We start from the raw sequence: 6,000 nt of genomic DNA, 5'->3' as shown, positions 1-6,000 counted from the left end.
TTTTCACTTCACAGGTGTGCCTTATCAGGGTTAATTAGTGGAATTTCTTGCTTTATCAGTGGGCTTGGGACCATCAGTTGTGTTGTGCAGAAGTCAGGTTACTACACAGCCGACAGCCCTATTGGACAACTGTTAAAATTCACATTATGGCAAGAACCAATCAGCTAACTAAAGAAAAACGCGTGTGCGTGTGTTCTAATTAATTAAATATCTGGCAGGTAGCAAGTAAACACATACAAAACTGTAGATGATAGAACTGTGACTAAATAAATAAATAAATAAATAAATAAATACATAAATAAATGTTATGAATTTTTGCAACTATTTAACCCTTCAGTCTTCACATTTGCCTTGAAGAAATTGTTTTATTTATCTAGTTATTCATTTATTGATTCATTTTTTAAACTTTTTTCCTTAAATTTTAAAATCTTTTTTTTTTCTCTTTTTTTTCTCTTTTTTTTTCTTGACACAAGCCCAGCCATTACAAGACGAGGCTGGAGTTTGGTAATAAAAGTAACAAATGGTGCGACCATTTGTTCATCCTGCATTTTCAGTTTTTGAGCCCCAGCTTAAACCTGGAACTGGGCATTTGGGAATGGAATCTGAGCCTGTCAGTGTCCATAAATCTCACCATCACACATTCACTGTTCAGCACCAACACAGCTCTCTTACTGCAGTGAGACTTATATAATGGTATTTGGTCAGTGCATGACATACGTGCACACACACATACACACACACACACACACACACACACACACACACACACACACACACACACACACACACACGTATGAGCACATATGTGCCAACACATGGTATGTGTATGTAAACATACACACATTCTTGCACAAACACTGCACATGCTTACACAGACATACACACGTAACCTAATTAAGTGGTCATGGACACACACATATGTACCTAATGGACACACACACTTCCACGCAGTGCACCAGTGAATGTGGTCAGATAACTTTTGCCCTGAAAGATTCTCAACATGCTGGTGACATCTGCTGGTCAGAGAGAAGCACAGCAAGTGGCCCATTTGAATATTAGCTGCCAAAACTGAGCTGTCTCATTTATTGGATAAAATACAAGTGTAATGGAATGGCAAGTGTAATGGAATTGTTTACTTATTTATGCTTTTATTTATTTATTTATTTACTCATGTTGTTTTAATGCCTGAATCGCAGGTTGGGCCTTTAATTCACATATTTTTTTAGCAAATGTATTTTTTTATGCCATAGACCTTTTTCCACAGCATTAATAATATTAATTAAAGTTCTTTTCCATTTAGTGTAGCAGAGCCTTTCCTCATGAAGCAGAATGCACAGTAGCAGGGCCCTGGCTCCGTTTGACCTAAATGGGATGGAAGCTTAATTAATTTCATTAGTAACAGCTGTGTTTACCTGCTACTCCATGTCAAAACGGCTGCTGTGAGAAAAGGTCTAGTCTCAGGTCATAAACACCAGTAAATGCTGCCACAACTGGAGACATCTTCCTTTGGCTGTGTGTGTCTTCATGTGTGCACTTGCAGTCTTCACGCCTACCCGTACATTTTGGCCAGTTCCCAAAAATACACAACTCAAGTGGCCACTTTGATAAGTACAAAGTGCAGGTATGAACAGTGGGACAAAGCCAAACTTGTAGAACACACAGATCACAGCATCTAAAACCAAAAGTAACAAACATAGGAATGCCTTTTGATTACCTCTAGTAGTTCCACCTGGGTCGGGTGTCTAAGTGTAATTGATCTCTTGTTGCCTGTGGTCAGGTGATCTCAGTGTCAGGTGTCCTTTTAGCAGCTACTAAACTACTGCCAGCCACACCAAAATCCTTGCTTTCCATCACAGTATCACCACTGGGAGTTTTCTTTTAGCTGGGGCAGAGGCACTAGGCAGAAATATGTTTGGTTGTTCACCTGAACCTTGTCCTTGCACCATCATCAGGGTGTCTGCCCGACCCCTCTGACAGGCTACAGGGAGAACATTCATCAAGACTTGTCCATTTGGATCACGGTTGCGAATGTAAAAGATGTCCAAGAAATTTTTCCTGAACTGACCTTTATCACAGCAGCCATTTTAACTTGAAATAGCAGGGTAAAAATCTGTTACTTATGACATTCAAGTCCCCCTCCACTCAAAAATTAGTTTTTCTTCTGTTTATGTCCCCTGAAATGTCTGACTTTGACTACACTGACTCGTATCTGTGCAAAGTTTGTCACTAGAAGTGTTTTCGAAATCCTCTACTGAAGATCAAGGTGTGTGTGCACTTTCCTAAAATCTGAGATTGAAACATACCCCTGGCAAGCTAGATTTGGTACGTCACAAATCCAACAGCCAAACCTGTCAAATGAGGGATGGAGCTTTGCATATCATTAGAAGCAGCACCGCCGGTTATGATGTTGGTGTTGGACTGCTGGTCACATCATGTTTTCAAAAAATGAATATGAACGATATTAGTGTAACCAACAGATTTGCTGAGAAAAATAATTTTTTACACATTTGGATTATTAAATGTGATACAATGTTCATGGCTGTTGCGGGACAGGATTTCCGCTTCCTGTGGACGGAGCTCTGGTTACAAGCTGGTGTGTGAGCAGACAGGAGGGCAGGTGGGGACTATTTGCATATTCATAGATCTGTGCATTTCTAATGAGTACAAGGTTTAGAGATACATTTAAGGCAATGAGGGTCTTTTCAATAAATTACTGGAGGGGGGTTCAATTATTGTTTTGCTCCATTTAAGACTTATGGTGATAAACCATGCACAATTCTATGGCCCATGGAATGGAACCCCAATTAACATCTGTGTTTATCCTGCTATTTAAAATATCTGCAAAAGGTCTTTGGTCAGCCAGGATCTGGCCATGATGCCAGTGTTTCTTCCTGATTAGCTACACAGCCTAAGGAAGCGAGGCATCCCGTTGACCCATCAGGAGCAACTTTGGGGTAAGTGAGTCCTGCTCTGCAACATCAGAAGACACATATCCCAGGCTTTGAAATCTGGATTTCTTCTTGTGCTTCCACCAACTCTGCATGTATAACAATACCAGAAGCCTGCTGATCAGAGCAGGTCAGCTGTTGAAACTCTGCTTGTTAGTGTGCTTGTGTGTGCAAGGCAAGCTACACTCAGCCCCCTCCCTGCAGCCCTTACACTGCTCTGGTATTGCTCAGCTGCTCTCTGCCCCAAAACCCAGTCTGACTTTGATTAATCATCCATTGGGTGATTCAAGCAGTAAAAATAACCTATAATACACCACGGTAAGATTTGCTTAGTTAGTGAAATATGGGCTATAAATCTGTGCTTGTATCAATGCAAACCCTTCCTGGTGCAGGTGTGCAAGAATTTGTAATGATGAGATACTGGATCTGATTTCAGGACCTCATGGTTCCGTTGGGTTTAGGCTTACTCTCTAAATTAAATGCTCAGTTTGGCTAAGGCTGCAAGGTGCATGTCATGACCTTTAACTCCCCTATAAGACACACAAAATGATAATAATAATGAGTTGAAATTAATTTTACTAACAGTAGCTCAGTTTTATTGAGAGTGTCATCTCATAAAGAATTTACACAAGTGAAGCCAGAATTACATGGAGCATGAGCTAACAATTAAAATATGTATCAAACTGTTATTTAATAAATAATATGGACATTTTTACCCAAACATGTTGTTCTACTGCTCGACTCCCAGCAGAGCTAATAGTAGCAGCCTGCTACAGTTCTTGAATGTCCTGCCACGTCAGACCCTACAAGAATGCAACTATAGGTTTGTTCATGCAGGCCACGCAGGACCAACAGAGGACACAACTGTGAAGGGCTGTTGGGCTCAGGGAGAAGCAGCCATAGAAAAATAATTTGGCATATACACACTGCAGCCCATTCACTGGGCCACCATTTTTGATTCGTCACCCAGAGTTTCATGCGTCCATGGTGAAGGCAGTCTCTCACGGGCTCGTAAACACCACAGGTGTTTGTAGACAGTACAAGGCAACGTGGCCTTATCGTACCCCGCTGAGGAAGCATTCTGCAAGAGATGAATCCATTTTACTAGGTTTTAAGCTACAAGCTGCATGTTTATTCCACAAAACCTTTCACAGACTATTATAGTCACAGGACACACTCAGTCAGCCCCTTTCCACTTGGTACTCTCACACACCTTCCTAATGGCTGATGTTGCAACGAATCAGCACAGGTGTTTCTCTGTCTTATTCTAGTACTGGGAGTAACAGCAGAAACACTAGTAGTAGCACTGATAGTAGGGGTAGTGTAGCTGTGGTAGTAATAATAGTAGTTGTAATAGTATTAATGTTTTTGTTATTAGCTGAACACAAAACCTGGGAGAAGTCTGCATAGACGTCTTAGAGATGATCTGATATACGACAGGCTATAGTTTTCCTCTCCAGACATGCTTCACTCTCACACGTGTGGGCGTGCACGTGCGCACACACACATGCACACCCCCACACCCCCCCCACACACACAACACAGACATGCATAATCACATAAACATGTACCACCACCACCTTGAGATTATCCTCTCGTATGAGCATGTGTAGGCAACAGTCTGTCTCTGTCCATCTGTGAGTGGGTCATCAGCCTAGTGCGATGATTACACTCCAACACACACCAGCACTCATGCACACTCACAACACATGCAACTTGGTATGACAGACACTCTGCCTTGACCCTGTGATTACTGTCATAATCCCTTCATGATAAGACAGAGCTGGAGAGAGAGAGAGAGAGAGAGAGAGAGAGAGAGAGAGAGGGAGGTGATGTGCACACCGTAACTATATGCCTTTAAGACATGGGTTGTGTATTGCCCATGACCAAAACTTTGTAAATCAACGGAGAGATAATAAACCCAAGATCATTCAATGTCAACATGATGAGTGCAGTGGCATTAATTAAACTAAAGCAATGACTAAATGATCAGAGGCAGAACAGGGACTAACAGCAGCAGGTGTAGATGCACATCCAAAACACAGTTTGAGTTTATGGGTGAATCAACTCAAGCAGTGTGGAGCTGATGCCATTTGGACCTGTGGCTGAGATGGAGAACCATTACATTTAATATCTATATAGAATTCCCATGATCCTGAACAGTTAAAGCAATCTTTGTGAAAATGACTCCAATTGTAAAAATATGAAGTAGCCACTGAAAGTGAATTGGAAATACTGGTGAAGGTTGCTGTGAAGCTGTGAAGCAATTTTAGTGACATGACAATTTGAACACATTAATAAACATAACATTTTCATAACATGTGAATAAAAACCAATGCACATCCATTGTATATAATTCAGATCCCACACATAAATCTCTAGCTTGATATAAAGTGAAAATGTTCAAAAAGGCTGAAATTCCATGACCTGAAAACCATCTCAGCTAACTGAGAGCAATTATATATTTGCAATTTAAATATTAAATAGGATATTTAAATATTTTGAGGATTAAAGTCATTTTCTCATAGACTCAGTATAAGATTACTTTCTGAGGGGTTCATTATTTCATTTTTCTCAAAGGAAAGGCAACCTTGTATGATTGGAGATTATTTTACTGGGAGGACTTACATAATTCAAATTCGTTTTCACCCTCTGGTATCATTTTGCTATTTCCTAAATATCTGGCAAAGATCAAGCCTGAAATTTCCATTCTCCCTATCAAAGATTATGCTAATAACTGTTTTGAAAATTCTATCAGTATCATCGGTAAGCACATTACTGCGAATGTCATGTGAAACATGAGTCGATCGGAGCAGATTTAAATTTAAGTTCAATCAGTTTATCAAAATGCATTTCAAAAGGAACAGATCATATCTCAGTGATTTCTTTCAGTGCTCTGCTGCCTGTTAACTTACTATGCACAGTCTTATCATGCTTGTTATCGTCAGCCTTGTTGTTGGTAATTAGGTCAATGGAGCAGCTTTTCTGGCAAACTCATGAATTATTGATTGGATGTAGTCTGCCAGTTTGGCAACTCCACTGTCTTTGGAGT

This window comes from Myripristis murdjan, chromosome 6, assembly GCF_902150065.1.
Source record: "Myripristis murdjan chromosome 6, fMyrMur1.1, whole genome shotgun sequence".
NCBI classification, from domain to species: Eukaryota; Metazoa; Chordata; class Actinopteri; order Holocentriformes; family Holocentridae; genus Myripristis; species Myripristis murdjan.
Note: the sequence above shows the minus strand (reverse complement) of the source record.